The following is a 23042-nucleotide window of genomic DNA, read 5'->3' on the forward strand; positions in this document are numbered from 1 at the left end:
GGTTTGTGACTATCAAATTGTAGGAATTCTATAAATAGTCTTGATATTAATCCTGTATCAAATATGTGATTTACAAATATTTCTATGGTTTGCCTTTTTACTATATTGATGATGTCCTTTGATGCACAATTTAAGTAAAGTTCAGTTTATCTATTTTTCTTTTGTTCCTTGGCCAAGAAGTCTTTACCAAATCCAATGTCATTTCTCCCTATGTTTTCTTCTATAGGTTTTATATTTTAAGGCTTAGTATTTGGTCTTCAATCCATTTTCAATTAATTTTTATATATGGGATCAGATAAGGGTTCACCTTCATTCTTTTCTATTTGTATATGTAGTCTTCCCAAAACCACTTATCAAAGTACTCTTCTTTCCCCCATTGAATGATTTGACACCCTTGTCAAAAATGACTTCCTCATTTAAGCAACAATCTATTTCTTTGCTTTGTATTCTGGTCCAATTGTCAGTATGTCCATTTTACACAACTATCACATAGATTACTCTAGCTTTGTAGTAAATTTTGAAATTAGGAAGTTTGTGATCTTCACATTATGTGCACCTAGCTTTGTACTTCTTTCTAAAAGATGTTTTGACTATTTGGAGTCCCTAGGAATTTCTTATGATTTTTGGAATGTGTGTTTCTGTTTCTGAAAAAAAAATGTCTATGTGATTTGATAGGAATTACATTGAATTTTTAGAATCTGTAGATTTTTATGGGAGTATTGATTTCTTAACAAGAGTAAGTCTTCCAATCCATGAACACAATATATATTTTTAGTTATTTTTGTCTTTCCTAATTTCTTTCAACAATTTTGATGGTTTTTCAAATTTTCTTTGAATGATCTTTTGAAAATTGTAAACATGATTAAAAGCAATATTGTTATATTTTTACAAATTTTATTATGCATTTAATTTGATATTTTAAATTATGTGTTAATGTTAAAATTCAATATTGTAACCATATTATAAATTGTATTAATATTTACTATTATTTAATCTATTAGTATTTTATGATAACATAATAAATTGACTGAGATGATTATTATTTTAAAAATATTAAAACAAATTAGTTGATAGTCATAAACATTGTAATAATTGACACACTCATCTAGAATTAATGAAAATAACATACAAAAGCTAATTATTTAAATACACATATCTATATATTTATTTGAAATTTCTCATTTTCAAAATTTTTGTTGATTCTTTTATATATGACATTTGGATACATTTAGACATAATTACAAAATCATGAAAAATAATTTTCTCTAATTCAATCCCCTGCACTTCTCTCACTTGATATTGATCTATTTAAGTTTTCTATATTCTCATGGTTCAGTTTGATCAGGTCTTGTCTCTAGGTATTTGTTGATATCTTCAAGATTTACTACATTATTTGAGTTTTCACAATAGTTTCTGATGATTCTCTGGATTTCTGTAGTGTCTGTGGTGATGTTTCCTTTTTGATCTCTAAGTTTATTAATTTGAGTGTTCTCTTTCTTTTGTTTAGTTTGGCTAAGAGTTTATCAGTCTTGTTTATGCTTTTAAAAAACAACTCCGTTTTGTTGACATTTTGTATTTTTTCTTGATCTCATTAATTCAGGTCTTATTTTAATTATTTCCTGTCTTCTATTGATGTTGGCATCAGTTCTTGTTTCTTGGGGCCTTGAGATATAATGTTAGATTATTTGTTTTTTGATGTATGAACTCAATGCTATGAACTTTCCTCTTACAACTGTCTTACATACTGTCCCAGATATTTTGATATGTTGTATCACTATTCTCTTACATCTAAGAATTTATTTCTCCCCTGATTTCTCCTGTTAGCCATTCAAAGGTATATTAGTTAATATCCAGGTGTTAGAGTGGTTTCTATTTTTTATCTTATCATTGATTTCTAATTTAATTCCATTATGATCCAATAGAATGTACAGTATTAGCTCTATTTTTTGTATTTGCTAAGATTTTCTTTGTGACATAAAATATGGTGTATTTTAGAAAATTTTCTTTGTACTATGGAGAAGAAAGTGAATGCAGCCATTGACAGATGAAATATTATATAGATGTTCATTAGATCCATATTAATCATATTTTTTATTTCTAAAAAACCTTTACTTAGTTTATTTATGAATTATCTGTCTAGTAGTGAGAGATGTGTAAAGTCACCCAGTATTGTTATATTGTGGTCTATTTTATTTTTAATATTGATAAGGGTTTATTTTATGCATGTAGACACACCATTTTGGGGCCATAAATATTTGCAGTCATTTTATCTTGTTGTATGATTCACTTAAGCAGTACCAAGTGACCTTTTTTGTCTCTTCTGCTTAATCTTGGCTTGAATTCCACTTTATCTTATATGGAGAATAGCAATCCCTGCTTGTTTACACTCACCATTTTCATGTTATCTCTTTTCCCGTCCTTTCACCTTCAGTCTATAGATGCCTATGAGGTGAGTCTCATGGAAATGCCATATTTTGGAGTCTTGTTTTTTAATTCAATTTGCCAACCTATCTCTTTTGATTAAAGAGTTTAGATCATTTACATTCAATATGATTGTAGAAAGATGCTTTTTATTCTGTGCCATTTGATGTATTTCTAATGTTTCAATTGGACCTGATTTTCCTTTAATTGATTACTCTTCTGTGTTTCATTCATTTATTCTTCATGAATTATTTCATTGAATAAGTTTTGTAGTACAGGCTTTCTGGTTATGAATTCTTTTAGCTTCTGTTTACCATGGGAGATTTTTAGTTCATCTTCAATTCTGATGCTTAATTTTGCTGGGTATAGTATTCTTGGTTGGCATTTGTTTTCTTTCAGAGCTTGGTCAAGCCCTCTTTCAGCGTCTAGACTGAGAAATTGGTTGAAATAGATATTGCTATCCCTCTAAATTTAACCCGCCATTTTTCTCTTGCAACTTTTAAAATTCTATCTTGTCTATATATTAGGCATTTTATTATAATGTTTCTTGGAGTGAATCTATTGCAACTTTGTATACTTGGAGTCTGATAGGCCTCCTATATTTAAATTTTCATCTCATTCTCAAGGTTTGGAAAATTTTCTAATATTATTATTTCATTGAAAAGATTTTGCATCCCTTTGGCTTGTATTTCAGAGCCTTCATCTACCCCATTGTTTCTTAAATTTGACTTCTTGATGTTTTCCCATATTTATTGAATATTCTGGTCATGGTCTCTTAACATTTTTTCTTTATGGCCAACTTTATTTTCATGAATTTTATACTTAGTCTTTGAGGTCTGAAAATCTGTCTTCAAATTGGTCTAATCTATTGGTAATGCTCTCCATTGAGTATTTAATTTGATTTATTGAGTCTTTCATTTCTAGGATTTCCATTTGTTTCTTTTTCAGAATCTGTCTCTTTATTGTAAGTTTATTTCACTTCCTGTATTTTCTGTACTTCCATTCCTTATGTCTTCTTCTAAATCATTGAACATTTTAATTATTAACTTTCTAATTTTTTTTCTGACATTCTCTCCACAGTGCTGTTGATGTGGAATCAATTGTTGAAGCATTATGAACTATTTGGGGTTATTTGTTCCCTTATTTTTTCATGTCGTTTTTATAACAAGCTATCTTTTGGAATACTTATCAATTATTTTAAGCAAGTTACTACTTCTTGAGCTTCTTTCTCTTAAGAACTTTGAGTTGGGTGGATATGCAATATTGATACTTTAACTCAGTGTGGGACCTCTGCTGATCCCAATATCAGCACCACTTTGAGAGATGCCACTGAATCCTACTTACTACGATCACTTCATTGTCAAACCTCATAATATTTAATGTTATGAAAAATGAAAATTTTGTTGATATTGTTCTGTACAGTTCCTGAAATTCAGGTATAATCTTGTAGTAAAGTCCTGGAATAGGTCACAAAATTTAGTGAATAAATTTAGTACAATTGGTGTAACATTAAATGAGGGCAAAGGAGGGGGGAGAAGAAAGATTGGGCAAAAAAGAGAGGGAGAGAGAAAAAAGAGAGAAAAGCATAATGCACCAAGGTAGAAATAAGAAATAGATTTTGTGTATTTGAAGTAGTAGCAGATATTACAGGAAGGAATAGGGGTAAGTATAAACTAGAACTAGGAAAACAAAGATATAAATATTATTTCCAATTGAGACTTTAACAAATTAGAAGAAATACATTCAAGGGGGTTGAAGGTACAATGTTGGCTATTAGGATAGTGAATGTCAATCCAGTTAAATAATAATACATATGATCAAAGTTAACATTAAAATTATTTATAGTAAATCATGCCAAGGTGAAGAAAATTATTTTTGAATCTTGCTTTGGATTTCATTTTGGTTTGGACATTTAGAAATTGTCTATCAGTCCGTGACTGTGGATCCCTCCAGAGTTATTGGAGTACTGGAGCCACTTCCCTAGTTGCTATGGACCTTCCAGCAGCTGGTTCTAATTTGTCAGCTCAGGGCCCTACAACTGACTGATCAGAGAGCATAGTGTTATGTATTCATTGTTTCCTTCTGTGAAGTTCAGGGTACAGACTATGGAGCGTCCTCTGTGATTGCTGTAGGTCACCGTGTACCTGTTCCCCTCCACAGCATTGTTTTCATTATGGTTTAGAGCCTGGTATCTGTTAAAAAATCCAGGTTCTCATTGTGGGTTTTCCATAGGTGTTCTGTGGTGCAGAAGGATTCCAATGGCCAGTGCCGCTATCTGGGATAGTGTAGTATAGGGAATCAGGTGGTTCTCCCGTGTTCTAGTTTTCACTGCCCCAAGTTGTGAATGGTGGGCACTGATTCTCTCTGTTGACTATGACTGATGCAAGGTCTAGCCAATGTTCAATGCCCTTTCACTCCACAGTTATGACTGTGGACCAGCATGGGTGGTGGGTCAGGCTTCAAATCATTTAAACCATAATATTTCACTTGTCAAAAACCTGCTCATTCTTACTTGTGCTTCTTGTGTCATTCTTCTAGTTTCTGTGTCCTCCAAAAGTTGTCACCCATCTACTTCTTTATGACCTTGCCCACCAACTTTGTTGGTAATCTCTACCATGATCTCCTGATCATCCCAGAATATCAACTTTTTGCCCTTAATACAATGTACTTACTTCTCTTTCACTCCACATATATCACCATATTCTCAAGTGTTCATTCTTCCTTTCCATCTTTATATTTTTTTCAATCTTAATTTAAAATAATTTCTATTACTGTGAACCTTCATTAATATACAGAAATCAACTCCAATATTTGTCCTATTTCTACCATTAATTTACAGTTTGCTATGTGTTAATCTGCACTTGTAAATTTTTTTACATATTTTAATATTTTCTTCACATTTTCTGGATTTTTTTGTTCTTCAGTAAGTCACAGTTTATAATTAAGTCACAGTTTATAAGTAATATTCTTCTTCTAAAATGTCTTCCAATTACTGCATTAATTTATATTCACAGTTATTCAATCAATTATTTTTCATTGGTAAATCAGTGACTTTTAATAATAATGGCGTTTACCATTTTATAGAACTCACCTTCCTAATAATCTCCTTTAGTGTTAGATCACTATTCTCCATTAGTGCTTTATCATAGTTCCTGTGTTGCCCCATTCACTTTGATCCCAGTGGACAAGCACATTTAGACATACAGTATAGATTCCATAAAGTGTAATGGAGTATTAGGCTAAAATAATCTGCAATCTGTAGGACATTTCCTCAGTAAGGGAAGATCACAGACAAACTGGATCCAAGGACATTGAGCCTACACTGTTGTCCACAGGCAAAATTTCTTCCCTCTGCCAACCTTGTATTTTAAAATCTGTGAATATTGATGTATATAAATCTAATGTTCTGTCCTTCACATATATCATATTTTATTTAACCATTCTCATAGTAATGACATTTTTCAAACTGTCATTACAAACAGTGATGTGGTGAAGATGTTTATATTTGTACATGTGTGAAATGTTTTCTGAGGCATGTATCTGGTAGTGTGGGTGCTAGCTAATACAGTATATCCACATTCATTTTCACTTTGGACTGCCAAAATAATTTCCAACATGGTATCATTCCCGCAAGTGCTAAATGAAAATACCCATTCCCCATCTTCAACAGTGTTTGCATTAACTGACTGGTATTTTTGGCAGTCCAGTAGGCATAAAATTTTATTGAATTTCTTAAAGTTTTTTCTCTGATTAATAAGGACATTGAATATCTGAATATCTCCTCATGTTTATTTGCCTTTTGGAGCTTCCTTTTATGTAAATTGTCTATTCGGGTTATTTGTCTATTTTTTGTACAGGTCAGCCAGGGTTTTTCTTGCTAGTGTATAGGAATTGGACTATGGTTTCCTTCTTCAATTTGATCTTATTTGTTTTCTGTCTTTCAGGGAACTTTTAGATTCTGGTTAACTAAGATGTTCCCTTTTTGTTTTTCAGTGTAGTAATGGATGGATTGGATAAGTGAAGTCTACCTTGAGAAGCCTATAGCAAAAGGTAAAATACATGGTTCAGCACCTGAAAGATACCATAAGCTGTTGAAGAAAATGTAGTTGAACAATACTGTGTTGAAGAACTAAATACAAGAGAGAAGTTAGCATCAATTAGAATAATTCATGGTAAAGGCAAGTTTAAATATACTCAGACTAAAAATATTGTGCTGGTACTTATTTTGCTAAAATTTGTAATATTGAATAAGTCCCCCAATCTTTCTGAGCCTCAAGGACTCTTCTGTAAATTACATTTATTTGTATCTATTTAGTAAGGATTCTCTGAGTAGTAAATAATTTAATATGTATAAAATCCCTACCCTACTACCTGGTAGATAGGAGGTACCAGGTAATTTTTACTCACTCCATTCATCTTGTGCCTTATATATACATAGCCCTCTGCAGTTGAAAAGCACTTTCTTACTCATTTAATCCTTTTCAGTACCCTATAATCCAGTATTTGGTTATAACATGGTTTTGTAACGTAGGCATATGCTTGATAACTAAATGTAAATTGATTTATGCCTTTTCTTTATGATTTTAGAGAAATCTTGTTTTTGATTTTGGTTATCTAAACTTAGCAGCATCCCCTTGCAGCTTAGCTCAGTTTCTCTACTATTCTACTTTCTCGAGTAGATAATTATTTGTAAAACATTGGAATATAATGGAAGAAATTAGTTATCAGAGACTTTTGATGAATCCCATTGTGAGAGAATTCTTTTTATTGTTCTTAATATATCTCCTTGTAAGCTTGCGTTTTCCCAAAGGAAGGTGTACTTTTTAAAAACAGGATTAATATTGATACTTGTAGCCAAATTAAAATTGGTAAGCCACTCATAATAGTATAATTGATGAATGTCTACTTGATGTTTGAGTGAGCAAGATTTAAGACATCATTAAAATTAGAGTGGTTTAGAACATATAAGGTATCATTTCCTTAAAGGTAAGGATAAGCTTTCATTTTTTAAAAATATTTACTGCACATACTTCCATCACTCTACATGCCATGTTCTTTTACTCTAGATAGCATGCTGATGAAGTGGTATTGGACTTGGGCATATTATATGCAGGAAAGAGTGAATTGTTTTGTTCCTATACCTCATTTTCAAGTTAAAAAATAGTTATCAAACTTGATCTATTGACTCTAATTTTCCAATCCTAAAGGAAATTAGGTATAAAGGAAGATGAAACTCCATGCTGTTAATATTAAATTTCCTGGTAAGAGCTGGGCACCGTGGTATATGCTTATAATCCCAGCAACCTGAGAGGCTATGGCAGGAGGATTGCAACTTTGAGATCATTGTGGGCAACTAAGCAAGAAGTTATCTCAAAATTTAAAATGAAAAGGGCTGGGGCTGCAGCTCAGTGGTAAAGTCCCATGGGTTCAATCTCCAGTACCAAATAATAAAAATAATAATAAAAGATAAAATTAAAAAATTAAGTTCATGGTATATATATTTAAAATCTTTCCTTGACTGGTCTTCAGGCCAATGCTACATCTCTTGACTTCTCAGAGTTTGGGAATAGGAACCTTCCCTAATGCCTTTATTTCACTGTGGACACCAAAGCCCCCCTCTTCTATCCCATCTCTTCCAAATATCCTGGTTATCTTTTAAAATATAAAAATTGACTCCCGTTTTATTAAACAAAAGCTAACAACCCTATCCTTATATTATTAAAATTGAAAATACTGAATCCTTTATTTTAGTTTTATCTTAATCTGAACATCAAAATTCCACTGAAGAATTATATTGCTGACTGACATCTTGTTCTTAAACTACTTCAGCTTTAAACCCTTATATAGAAATATTAGTATATACCCAAGATACAACATGTAACATATCTATACAAATCAATTTAGTGATTTGTAGCACATAGTAAACTAAAGGAAAGTGAATGATTAAATCTCTCCCCTCTTGACATTATGTACAAATCATATGGTTCAACAGTATACTTCAGTGGAGAACAAAGCCATCTGGTTGCGATCATTTATCCAAGTGTCTGCTTATTTGGCTAAGGTTCATCTGATTACATGTGTGTAGTTTTAGGATATTTTCATTTACTAACAAAATGAATGAATTTATTTGTCTTTATCATTTCCACACTGTGCAACACAACCCTTGGATTTGTTCTAGCTGATATTTAACTAACTTACAGTCCTCAGAAAACCTTGACAAAAAAAATTGCAATGCTAAACTTGGCCAAAAATATTGAGGCTCTTGTTCCCTCATCTATGCAGAGATTTTTAATATTATTATATTTTCCTCCTGACTATTTATCTAAGCTTAAGGGGGTGTTGTTATTGTTGTTGTCATCATTTTCACTTTATTTGTTTGAAAAATAAATTATATATTAGAGTCTATTCTTAGCCTGGATTTTTTAAATTTTTTATTTATTTATTTTTTGTACTGATGATTGAAACCATGACATTTTATCTTTGAAGTACATCCCCAGTTCTTTATTTTTTAGTATTTATTTATTGAGACAGGGTCCCGCTAAGTTGCTGAAATTCTCACTATGTTGCTGAGTGAGGCTGGCCTGAAAATTGCCATCCTCCTTCCTCATCCTCCTGAGTCACTGGGATTACAGTCATGTCCACCACATCCATCTTTAACCTGGATTTGTAGTATTAGTCAGTCTTTTCTATTTTATGTGATTTATAATTGTTTCCTTTATTTTGCTGAGTTCCTGTTTGAAAGATGGATTAATCTGAAATACTAGCAATTTATACTTTTCTTCTACTTTTTTTAGATATTTTCTTCTTCAGCACATACCTTAGATGCTACTACATTTCTTTTAAAAACGGCAAATACAGATAGAAATGTTTGTATTTTATTTAGAATAATTTCAACCCTAAATGAATAGATGAAACTGTCTTTCCTCTCATTCTATATACCCACAGAGTCCAAACAACTACTGGCAGAACTCTTGTCATTGGAGTCCAGAATAAATGCTTATCTTCCTTTATGGAGGAAAGTGACTGAATTACTGAAACTGGAAGATAACCTTGAATTTTCACATATGGTAAGTCTCTTAAGAAAATCAGACAGCTCGCCTACTCATAAGTAATTAGTTATAAACCAAAGGAGACTCTACATTTATATATTATTTTATTGTACATATATTTTATTTCTTCAGTTTTATAAACACCAAATATTCCTAATTTCACAGGTATTAATCCAAATAATTTAATATCAACTTCTTATTTATTTTACTAGAATTGTTAACACAAAATGATTATGCAAATTATTTGGGATTCACTATGATAAATCCATACATGCATACCTTATATGTTGGTCATATCTGTTTTAGTCAGCATTTTTACTGCTGTGACTAAAGGACCCAAATAGAACAACTGTAGAGGTGGAAAAGTTTATTTGGGGACTCACAATTTCAGAGGTGTCAATCCACAGACAGCAGCCTCCATTCCTTGGAGCTCAAGGTGAGGCAGAACATCATGGCAGAGAGTGTGGCAGAGGGAAACAGCTTACATAATGATCAAGAAGCAGAGAGAGAGAGAGAGAGGGAGAGAAAGAGAGAGAGAGAGAGAGAGAGAGAGAGAGAGAGAGAGAGAGAGAGAGAGAGAGAGAGATATCTCCAGTTGCCAAAACAAACATATAAGCCACTTCCCCAATTCCCACCTCCTCCAGCCATACCCTACCACTTCAGTTACAGCTCAGTTAATCCCTGTCCAGTGATTAATCACTGATTGGGTTAAGACTTTCACAACCCAATCATTTCTCCTCTGAACCTTCTGGCGTTGTCTTACATGTAAGCTTTTGGGGGATACCTCACATCCAAACCATAACAATGTCCATTCATGCTTATTCCATGTCTACCCTCCTTCCCCTGGCAACTTTTTCAGTCCTAGTAATCCCTCTCCTACTTTCATGGGTTTTTTTTATGATTATTGGTTTTGTTTTATTTTTTTTAATTTCCGCATGAGTGAGAACACACCATACTTGTTTTAAGCACCATTTTGACTTCTGTGAGTAAAGACCTAACAAAAACAATCTTAGAGGAGAAAAAGTTTATTTGGGGGCTCACAGTTTCAAAGGACTCAGTCCATAGATGGCTAACTCCATTCCTCAGGGCTCAAGGTGAGGCAGAATGCATCATGGCAGAAAAGTGTGGCAGAAGGAAGTGTCTCAGGACATGGCCAGGAGACAGAGTTCTACTTATATCAACAAAAATCTAAACCCCAAAGGTATGTTCCCAATGACCCACCTTCTCTAGCCACACCCTACCTATTTACAGTTAATCCCTTTCAGGTGATTAATGCAGTGATTAATATAAGGATCTTATAATCTAATCATTTCACCTCTTTCTTGAATTGTTTCACACATAAGCTTTTGGAGAACACCACATGTATAAACCATAGTACGTCTTTCAGGGTCTGTCTTGTTTTGCTTAAGATTATGTCCTCCAGTTACATCCATTTTCTTCAAATGACATTTCATTCTTCTTCATGGCTTAATAATACTCCACTGTTTATATATAACATATTTTCTTTATCTAGTCATTTGTTTATGCACACCTGGTCTGATTCCATGCCATGACTGTTGTGAATAGTGCTACAATAAACAGGGTTTGCAGGTATCTCTTTTGTATGCTGACTTCATTCAATTTGGATATATACCCAAAAATGGGATAACTAGATCATATGGTGTATCTATTTTGAACTTATTAACATTCCCACCAATTGTGCATAAGCAACCACTGTTTTTTTCTTTACATCCTTGCCAGTATTTGATATTTGTGCTGCTGTGAACATTGATGTGGTTGTGTCAATGTAGTATGCTGATTTTAAATCCTTTGGATATATGCTGGGGAGTGAGAGAACTGGGCCAAATGGTGGTTCTATTCCAAGTTTTTTGAGGAATCTCCATAGTGCTTTCCAGAGAGGATGTACCAATTTGTAGTCCCACCAACAATGTATGAGTGTTCCATTTTCTATTTGTTCTTACTTGTATTCTTGATAATTGCCATTCTGACTGGAGTGAGATGGAATCTCAGTGTAGTTTGAATTTGCATTTCTCTAATTTCTGGAGATATTGAACCTTTTTTCATATTTTTGTTGATCATTTGTATTTCTTTTGAGAAGTGTCTTTTCAGTTCTTTTGCCCATTTATCGATTGTTTTTTTTGTTGTTGTTGTTGTTGTTGATAAGCTTTTTGAGTTCTTCATATATCCTAGAAATTAACACCATTTCTCAGGTGCAGTTGGCAAAGTTTTTCTCCCATCCTGAAGGTTCTCTCTTCATGCTTTTGATTGTTTCTTCTGTTGTGAGGAAGCTTTTTAGTTTGATACCATCCCATTTATTGATTTTTTAAATTTTATTTCTTGTGCTTTTGGACTCTTGTTAAGGAAGTCTGTTCCTGTGCCAATATGTTGAAGTGTTGGGCCTACATTTTCTTCTAGTAGGTGCAGGGTTTATGGTATAATTCCTAGGTCTTTGATCCACTTATAGTTGATTTTTTTTGCAGGGTGCGAGATAGGGGTTAACTTTCATTCTGTTATATATGAATTTCCAGTTTTTCCAGCACCATTCGTAGAAGATGCTATCTTTTCTCTAGTGTGTTTATGATAACTTTGTCTAGTACAAGGTAACTGTATTTGTGTGGGTTTGTCTCTGTATCTTCTGTTCCATTGGTCTTCTTGCCTATGTTGGTGCCAATATCATACTGTTTTTGTTACTATAGCTCTGTAGTATTATTTAGGTTTGGTATTGTGATGACTCCTGCTTCATATTTCATGCTAAGGTTTGCTCTAGCTATTCTGGTCCTCTTATTTTTCTAAATGAATTTCATGACTTCTTTTTGTATTTCTATGAAGAATGTCATTGGAATTTGATGGAAATTACTTTGAATCTGCAAGCACTTTTGGTGGTATGGCTATTTTGACAATATAGGCTCCATTTTGTAGGACTTTAAAGTCATATTAATTATGTAGTTGTTTGAAAGAAGGACTATTCCATTATCTCTTTACCAAATATGACCATCTCAGTTTTTCAGGTCACTCATTTGACCACAGTTACATCGATTTAACCCCCATGTATACATCTTAATTGAGACTCATTTAAGGGACTGAAGAAAAACATTCCTGTCAACAGGGACCATCTGAAAGGATGTCTTCTGAGGCAGCAGTCATGTTACCAAATAAATAGATATCCTCTGGCAGCCTAAGCCTTTGTAAGCCTTATTTCTCACTTGAATGGTTCTTTATTTTCTGAGCCCTCAGTGCTTCTTAAAATTTTGATTAACATGTTAATTGTACACATTAATGTGACAGTGTGATATTATAATACATGCATACACAGTGTACACTGATCAAGTCCTGCCTCCCTTTATCCAACTCATTTTCCTTCCTAATTTCTATCAATCAATATTCTATATTCAGGTCAACTTTTTCATTTTTTACTTCCACATATGAAAGCGAACATGGGTAATTATCTTTCTGTGCTGGCTTATTTCACTTAACATAATGCCCTCCAATTTCATAGATTTCACTGAAAATGAAAGAATTTCTTTCTTATTTATGGCTAAAATAATATTCCATTACATAGTATTGTTTGTATATATGTATGTATGTATGTATATGTGTGTGTGTGGTGTATATGTATATATATGTATATATGTGTGTATATGTGTATATATATATATATATATATATATAATTTTCTTTATCCATTAACCTTTTGATGAACCTCTAGGTTGATTCAATATATTTGTCACTGTGAATAGTAGCACAAGAAACTTGGACTTGCAGGTATCTATTTGTTATGCTAATTTCCTGTCCTTCAGATATATACTCAAAAGTACAATAACTATATCATATGGTAAATCTACTTTTAATGTTTTCAGGGGTAGGGCAGACCTCCATACTGTTTTCCATAATGGTGTTGCTAATGTACATTTTTACCAATGGTATATGAGAGTTTCTTGTTCTACACACCCTTGCTAGCATTTGTTAATTTTGTTATTGTTTTTTATAATAACCATTCTACCTGGGGTGAGAATTGTGCTCAATTTGAATGATGTTGGGATAGCTTCTTTGATGATTTAATAGTGGAATATTTAAAAACTAATTTATTACCATCTTTCCACTATAAAAACAAATTCCTCTTACTGTTTGCTAGAGAATGAAGAAAAGAACTATGGGCTAGGATGTTTTTAACATGATCTAGTACTCAGAACAATACTATAATATAAATATTAGTTATCTTTTTTTATAGGGCATTATAGTTAAACATAATAGTGTGGGCAATTTTGACATATTCATAAATGCCTATAATGTAATTTGCTCCATTTCAATCTCTGCTTCTTCTTCTTTCCCTCCCTTCCTTCTTCTCCTGAGCCCTTTTCTCTATTCTATTAGTTTTCCTTCTATTTATTAATGTTTTCACTGGTACTTTATAGTTATATATAAAATTGAAATGCATTGTGATATAACCATACATACACAAAATTTGCTCACCTTCATCCCCAGTTCTTCCCCCTTTCCTCTCCTCCTTCCTCTCCCTTGGTCCCCTGCTTCTACTCTACTGACCTCTCTTCTGTTTTTGCAATATACACTTTTGTTCCTTTTTTCTCTCTAGATTATGAATATGAGAGAAAATATTAGACCCTTGATTTCCTGAGTCTGACATATTTCACTTAGCATGATGTTCTGCACTTCCATCAATTTACCAGAAAATGACGATTTCATTCTACTTTATGACTGAGAATTCCATTTCATATAGATACCACATTTTGTTTATCCATTCCTGTATTGACGAACACCTAGGATAGCTCCATAATTTGACTAGTATAGTTGTGCTGTTATAAACATTGGTATGCATGTTTTACTATGGTGTGACTTACCACAGTTGAACAAAGGAGATATAGAAATTCTAAGCAGACCAGTATCAAGCAATGAGGTTGAAGCAGCAATAAAATGCCTTTCAACAAAGAAAAGCACAGGACCAGATGGAGTTCCTGCTAAGTCCTACCAGACTTTAAAGAAGAACTAATGCCAATGCTCCTCAAATTATTCCATGAAATAGAAAGGGAGGTAACACTCCCAAAATCATTCTATAACGCCAATATCATGGTAATACCAAAAACAGATAAAGACATCAAGGAAAGAAAACTAATAAACAGTATCCCTGATGAACATAGATGCAATAATCCTTAATAAAATATTAGTAAACAATATTCAAAAACACACTAAGAAGATAGCATGTCATTATCAAGTTGGATTCACCACAGGGATGCAATATTGTTTCAAAATATGTAAATCTCATAAATAGAATCAAGGACAAAAATTACATGATTATCTCAGTAGATGCAGAAAAGACCTTTGAAAAAATCAAGATTCCATTCATGTTAAAAGCACTAAAGTTACTAGAGGGAACAAGAACTTACCTCAATATCATAAAGGCTCTATATGACAACCCCTAACCAATGTCATACTGAATGGGGAAGAACTGAGAAAGTGTCTTCTCTAGTTAGGAACAAGTCAAGGCTGTCCACTCTCACCATTCTTATTCAATATAGTTCCTGAAAGTCTAGCCAGAGTAATCAGGCAAGTAAAGTAAATTAAAGGGATACAAATAGGAAAAGAAGTCAAACTATCTTAGTTTAGTTATCTTTTTAAAGTTGAAGATAGAAATTCTAAGAGGTGAAATGATTTTTCAGGATCACAGTGGTAGCTAAGGAAGGTCATTTTCTCCCTGATTGAGGAGTGTATTATATTTCTTATTTTCCATGCATCATTATTTTCCTTGAGGTAGGTTCTCTTTCTCTCTACATATATACACATGGATATACATTGATATACACACACATCTAGGCATGATATAAGGAATATGATTAATAGATGGCCTACATGCTTGATTTAAAAATTGCATAGTTGTTAAGAGTACCATTTTTGAAATCATATAATCCTGAATTCAGTTCTCAGCTCTTGCTAAGTATCCTAACTATTATTTAAAGAAGAGAAAATAAGAGAATCAGCTCTTATTAAGAGCTGATTCTCTTATTCTCTCTTTTTCAAAATAGAGATAATTCTTTCTCATAAGACATTTTGAGTCCTAAATAAATGAAACAATACACATAACGATCTTTTGTACAATGGTCACAGATAATAATCACGATAAATGCTGTTATTATTAGCTATTATTATTAAGCAACTCACAGACCAACAGAGGCAATAGACACATATAATTAAAATGAATTGTGATTATTTTTAAAAAATCTTTAGGATCAAAAAAGAGATAGTCAATTGTGCTTAGTAGGAATACTGAATGCCTCATAGAGACAATATATGTTATCTGGGATTAAAGTAGAATAGGCGGTAAAAAGGCATTCTATATAAGAGCAAACAGCATGAGAAATGTTCTCAAGTTGTAAAAATGCATGACTGTATCAAGGGAACTAGGATACGTGGAGAAATGCTTCAGGAAACTGAAACTCTTTTTAAAGTCAGGGGGTACTTGTAGTGAGAGTAGGATGATTGAATATTATGATCTAAAAGTAGAATATTAGAAATTAACATCAGATATACAAATAATTATGGGTTAATGTCAGAAAGATCAATAGAGGGAAGGGAATAGGGGCTGGGGAAAGGAAAGGGGAAGGAGATATACTGAGGTCAGATTTAGAATAAGATATATCCCATGCTTGTATAATTATGTCAGAGTAGATTCTACCATCATGTGTAACTAAAAAGAAGTGATAAAATTAAAAAAAATATATATGTAGATCTTGAGTGATAGCAAGGTACCACCAGATTATGGCCTTAAAATTGGCTGTGTGATGTATAATAGAAATAAAGACAAGCATATATGGTCCATTCACAGTCCTTTTTTTTTGGTTGTAATTTTTAACAATGCATATAACAAGATATATTTGTAGAGAAAGTGTATTTTAAGCCCACAAGTGCTTTCTGAATCATACTCTAACAGAAATATTTAATTTTATATTCTGAAGATTTCTTTCTGTAGCTCATTACATTTTTTTATATATTATTTTTTGCCATTTTTTAAAATTTATTTTTATTGTAAACAAATGGGATACATCTTGTTTCTCTGTACATAAAGTAGGGGCATATCATTTGTGTAATCATACATTTACATAGGATAATAGTGTTTGATTCATTCTGTTATTTTTTTCCTTCCCCCCCACTCCTCCAACCCCTCTTTTCCCTCTATACAGTCCCTCCTTCCTCCATTCTTGCCTCCCTCCCAACCCCCATTATGTGTCATCATCTGCTTCTCAGCGAGATCATTCATCCTTTGGTTTTTTGAGATTGGCTTATCTCACTTAGCATGATATTCTCGTTTCATCCATTTGCCTGCAAATGCACAGTCCATTTTTAAGTTAAAATTTTATTTTGTTTACTTTACATTTATCATTTCTTTAAAATTTCCAAACTGTATTAAATTTGTTACTTATTTATTTACTTATTTTCAGTATTGGGGATTGAACCCAGATTGCCTAACCATCACCAACCCTTTTTATATTTCTATTTTGAGATGGTCTCACTAGGGCCTCACCCCAATTGGTGAGGCTGACCTTAAACCAGTCATCCTCTGGCCTCAGCCTCCTAAATTACTGGGATTATAGGCATGCATTTTTGGTGAAACTGGCATTTCTCTAATTTCATATACATAAAATTTGGCCTACACAGAACTGACCCATATTGCATTCCCAGAAGGGATACAGAAGACATAAAGAGACAAAAAGAATTCATTATACCTAATATCGTTTGTTGAGCATTTTACAGTTTGAGAATGCTTATAGCCATTATATCATTTCATCCTGCCAATTACTTTGTGATTAAGACAATGGTTATTACTATATCATTTTAAAGATAAAGAAACCAAAACTGAGAAAAATGGAGTTCATATATGTTTCAGTAGAAAAAGCAAGGCTTGTGCCACATTCTCTGAATCAAAATATCTGTATACTTTCCACTATAGTACTTTCCTTTTGGTAAAAGTGTTTGTGATGAGGCTAGGATCATTGTTATTGGATGACTAATGTCTTTTCTCATTCATTTTAATAAATGAGGCCCCAAAAGAAATATGATTATACAATGTGTAAATTTGATATGAAACCATTTTAGCATGTGGATGGAAAACAGTTTGCCTATGATCACACAGCAAGACAGTGGCAAAGACAGGACTAGAATTTAGGATGGCAGACTCCATATCCTATACTACTAGTTTAGCCTCAGGGAAAACTTTCCCTAAGCAAATTGCAATCAGTAACACATATTCAGTGTCATGTACTTTGCAAAGCATTTTATATAAATATGTACATTCTATCAACTGAGGTAATATTATCTGTCCTCAGAAAACTGATAGAGATGATAATTTCATGAGAATAAAGCTTGATAGTAAATAGAGATTTGAACTTAGGCAGACTGACTAAAGTCAAAGATAAATGAAGTGGGGCTGGGGATATAGCTCAGTTGGTGCAAGCACAATGCCCTGGGTTCAATTCCCAGTACTGCAAAAAAAAAATATGAAGTGACATAAGTATCTTATGGAGTTGGACTAAGAAAATAAGGCTTTATGGGGAACTAGTATGTATAGCTGACCAAAAGACACTGAAATTCAAGTTTTCTGACCAGTGGATTGGTCAAACAAAATAAATCAATGCATCATGACAAACCTACTAGGAGCCAATTAGAATCATTTAATATTACCTCTCAGGTTCATAGGAATTTGAGTGAAAATCAATATCCAAATTGTGGTAACCAACACTATTGTTAGAAGAGCCCTCTCCTTAGTATGGGAAAGGCTGCAAAACATTATATAATACACAAATGATGATAAATAAAACATTTATAATGTTACCCTTTTCCAACATAGCTAAAAATATATTCCTACCACAGTATTTCCTACTTTTATAAAGTATGAATTGATTTAAATTATTTTTAGAAGGTATTACATGAGTACATCCTTTTTGTGCTGTTATTATTGCTGTTTAGTTCAAACAAATAGAAAGAGTAAAGAATGGCAGTTGCTTTCTGCTTCATGACAGAATAACTGAAATTGAACTTTTTCATTGGCACAAATAATAGGAACATCAGGGATAAATGAATAAAAACTTTTAAGATGTTGGACAACCAGTGTTACATGTTACATGGACCTATAACAGTACATAATGTTCCATGTTACATAATGTTTATCTCATCTCTCCAATATGAGAATGGAAATGATTCTAATGAACCCAGTGTTCACCCAAACATTCTAAATGGAAGCACCTTCCACATTATGACACAATGAGTAGTGACCCAAATAAAGCACAATGGTGTATGAGTTGAGAAGCCAGAGGTCAGAGTTTGGGGTGACTAAACTGAGATAGTTGAAATCTGTGGATCAGAGTACTAGACAAGTGATAATTTTAGTGAGAAAGAGCTACAGAAAATTGGTTAAGGATCCTCTTCATTTTGGGACTGAAATTGGAGCTACCCTATATAGAGTGAAATTTAACAATGCCAGATGAAGAATACTAAAAGGAACTATAATCTCTTTTTCTTTATATTTCTATTTTTACAGACTGCTTTTTGATTCATTGTATACAAATGGGATATGACTTTTCATTTCTATGATTGTACAAAATGTAGATTCATACCATTCATGTAATCATATATGTATACAAGGTAATGATGTCTCTCTTATTCTACTATCTTTCCTTCCCCGCCCCCTTCACCCACCATTTCCCTTTACACATTCCAAAGTTTCTCCATTCTTCTCTTCCCCCCCCACCCCACCTCCCATTATGTATCATCATCCACTTACCAGAGAAAACATTTGGCCTTTGTTTTTTTGGAATTGACTTATTTGACTTAGCATGATATTCTCCAACTCCATCCATTTACCTGCAAATGCCATAATTTTATTCTTCATTATGACTGAATAATATTCCATTGTGTATATATACCACAATTTCTTTATCCATTCATCTATTGAAGGGCATTTGGGTTGGTTCCACAATCTAGCTATTATGAATTGAGCTGCTATAAACATTGATGTGGCTGCGTTACTGTAGTGTGCTGATTTGGACTGTAATCTCTTTCCTCAGAGCTCATACAGATCTGCAAGGAATTGAAATTTTAGCTAGAAAGAATGTGAATATCCTTGTTACATACTCAGACATTCTGCAGAATACAGACCCTAGAAGTGTCAAACCCTAGAACAAAAGCTACTATACCCCTGCCCTAGCAAAGCTTAATCATCAACCTAGAAGTGGATGCAATAGGCACATACCTGTAGCCAGCTACTCAGGATACTGAGGCAGGAAGATCTCTTTATCCCAGGGAAGCGAAGCCATGTTGGGGAATATAGGGAGACATAATCTCAAAAAAAGAAAAGAAAAAAGAAAAAACCTAGAATGCTTAACATTACTGAAAATGGCATAGTAGAAAACTTCAAGACCTTATCCCTCACAAAAGCACCTGATGAACTGAAGAAACTTGGCATAATAATCTTTTGTAGAGTTCAAGAATTTAGCCAAAGAATAATGAGGCCTGGCACAGAGGCACATACCTATAATCCCAGTATCTTGGGAGGCTGAGGCAGGAGGATTGCAAGTTCAAAGCCATCAACAGCAATTTAGCAAGGCCCTGAGCAACTTGGTGATATCCTGTCATCTCAGAATAAAAAAAGGGTTGGGCATGAGGCTCAGTTGTTAACAACCCATGGATTTAATCTATGGTATGAAAAACTAACAAACCAAAAAAACCATACACACACACACATACAATCAAGAAGATGTTTGTTTTAGGAGTCTGGTTAAGGAAATAAGTTCCTAAGCTGACATGGTGGAGATTTAGTCCCACTTTTTCTTCTATGAAGTGTAGGGTCTCTGTTGTAGTGCCTAAGTCTTTAATCTACTTTGAGTTGATTTTTGTGCAGGGTAAGAGATAGAATTTTAATCTCATTTTGCTGCATATGGATTTTCAGTTTTCCAAGTACCATCTGTTGAATAGGTTATATTTTCTCCAATGTATGTTTTTTGCACTTTTGTCTAGTATGAGATAACCATATTTATGTTGGTTTGTCTGTGTCTTCTATTCTGTGCCATTGGTCTACATGTCTATTTTGGTGTCAGTACCATGCCCTTTTTTGTTACTATTGCTCTGTAGTAGAGTTTAAGGTCTGGTATTTTGATGCCTCCTACTTTATGCTTCTTACTAAGGATTGCTTTGGATATTCTGGGTCTCTTGTTTTTCCAAATGAATTGCTTTTTCTAGTTCTATGAGGAATGTCATTGTGATTTTAATTGGAATTACATTAAATCTGTATAACAGTTTTGGCACTATGGCCATTTTGACAAATATTAATTCTACCTGCCCAAAAGCATAGGAGATCTTTCCCTCTTCTAAGGTCCTCCTCAGTTTCCTTCTTTAGTGTTCTGTAGTTTTCATGGTAAACGCCTTTCACCTCTTTTGTTAGGTTGATTCCCAAGTATTTTATTTTTTGAGGCTATTGTTAATTGGGTAGTTTTCCTAATTTTTCTTTCAGTGGATTCATCACTGATGTATACAAATGCATTTGATTTATGGGTATTGATTTTATATCCTGCTACTTTGCTGAATTCATTTATTAGTTGTAGAAGCATTCTGGAATTTTTTTGATCTCCTAAATATTGAATCATGTAATAGGCAAACAGTGATAGTTCAAGTTCTTTTCCTATTCATATCCATTTAATTTCTTTCATTTGTCTAATATCTCTGGCTACAGTGTCAAGGACAATGTTGAATAGAAGTGGTGAAAGAGGGCATCCCTGTCTTGTTCCAGTTTTTAGCAGGAATGTTTTCAATTTTTCTCCATTTAGAATGATATTGTCATTGGGCCAATATCAATCAAGAAACATTGAGTGAGATTGACTCAAACTAAAAAGATTCTTCTCAGCAAAGGAAACAATCAATAACGTGAAGAGAGAGTCTACAGAATCGGAGAAAATCTTTACCACATGCACCTCAGATAGAGCATTAATCTCCAAGATACATAAAGAACTCAAAAAACTTAACACCAAAAACAAATAACCCAATCAATAAATGGGCTAAGGAACTAAACATGCACTTTACAAAAGAAGAAATACAATCAATCAACAAACATATGAAAGCATGTTCATCATCTCTGGGGATTAGAGAAATACAAATCAAAGCTACTCTAATGTTTCATCTCACTGCAGTCAGAATGGCAATTATCAAGAATACAAGCAAGAATAAGTGTTGATGAGGATGTGGGGGAAAAGGTATGCTCATACATTGCTGGTGGGACTGCAAACTGATGTAACCACTATGGAAAGCAATATGGAGATTCCTCAGAAAACTTGGAATGGAACCACCATTTGACCCAGTTTTCCCACTCCTCAGTTTATACTCAGAGGATTTAAAATCAGCATACTACAATGATGCAACCACATCAAATGTTTATACCTGCTCAATTCACAATAGCTAAATTATGGGACCAACCTAGGTGCCCTTCAACCGATGAATGGATAAAGAAAATGTCGTATATATACACAATGGAATATTGCTCAGCCTTAAAAAAGAATGAAATTTATGGCATTTGCAGGTAAGTGGATGGAGCTAGAGACTCTCATGCTAAGTGAAAAAAGTCAAACCCAAAAAACCAAAGGCTGAATGTTTTCTTTGATAAGCAGATGCTGATCCACAATGGAGGAGGGAATGAAAGAACTCTGGATTCTGCAGAGGGGAGTGAAGGGAGGGGACAGGGTGTGGGGATGGGAAGGATGAAGGACGGTGGAATGGGGTAGACATTATTACCCTCTATACATGTATGATTACAGTATTAGTGTGACTGCACCATGTTCAGCCAGAGGAAGGAGAAGTTGTGCTCCATTTGTGTACAATGTATCTAAATGCATTCTATTGTCATGTATAACTAATTAGAACAAATTTAAAAATAAAAAATTTTAAAAGAAGAGGTTTGTTGAAGAAATATAGGAGATATACTGTTACTTTGCAGTAAAAGAGTAAAGTATAAATAATGTGCTATTACCTTGCAGTAAAAGAATGTCATGGCGTATTATCTACCATACTGATTGATTCCCAATAACCCAAATTAGTGGCACCCATGGCAACATTCAGTGCTCTTGGTGCAATTTGCTAGTGCCAGAGCGAGAACTATGAATTGTGTTTGTGGGTTTTGATACCTCTGGCAGCTCCATGAATTAATAGAATGGGGACTTGCCTTTCTTTCATCCAAATCTGAATGTTTCATTGACTGTTGTGGCTTCCCAGGCATATTTTTCCAAAACCATTTAAAGACACAAGTATTGGCCACAGCAGCCTGAAATAGGAAAAAGCAGTCAATACTATAAATACATAGACAGAAAATCTTAGGAAGGAAGAGATTATGAGAGATGATACATGTGGAATAATGACTTGTGAAAACTCCATAGGAAATCAAAAAGTGCACAGACATGTACAGGGCTAGACATATGCTAAGACAAAGTCTAGAAGACCCTAAACTTTGCCCCCTGGCTGACCTCCAGGCTCCATACTAGCAGGATCTGAAAGCTAAGACAGTTATAAATGGCTTTATTAAGCATT

The 23042-nt window shown here is 33.5% G+C and overlaps 1 protein-coding gene across 5 annotated transcripts in view; it reads left to right on the top strand.

The window, feature by feature from the left end:
• Zc3h12b (zinc finger CCCH-type containing 12B) overlaps positions 1–23042 on the top strand; it is a 353709-nt gene that overhangs the window by 207925 nt on the left and 122742 nt on the right. For all 5 annotated transcript variants that reach the window (XM_047535486.1, XM_047535488.1, XM_047535487.1 and 2 more), the window contains exons 2-3: positions 6415–6471; positions 9367–9488. The gene's annotated coding sequence lies outside the window, so the exon portion shown is untranslated. The remainder of the gene's footprint in view (positions 1–6414; positions 6472–9366; positions 9489–23042) is intronic.

Source organism: Sciurus carolinensis, chromosome X (genome assembly GCF_902686445.1).
Source record: "Sciurus carolinensis chromosome X, mSciCar1.2, whole genome shotgun sequence".
Lineage (NCBI taxonomy): Eukaryota > Metazoa > Chordata > Mammalia > Rodentia > Sciuridae > Sciurus > Sciurus carolinensis.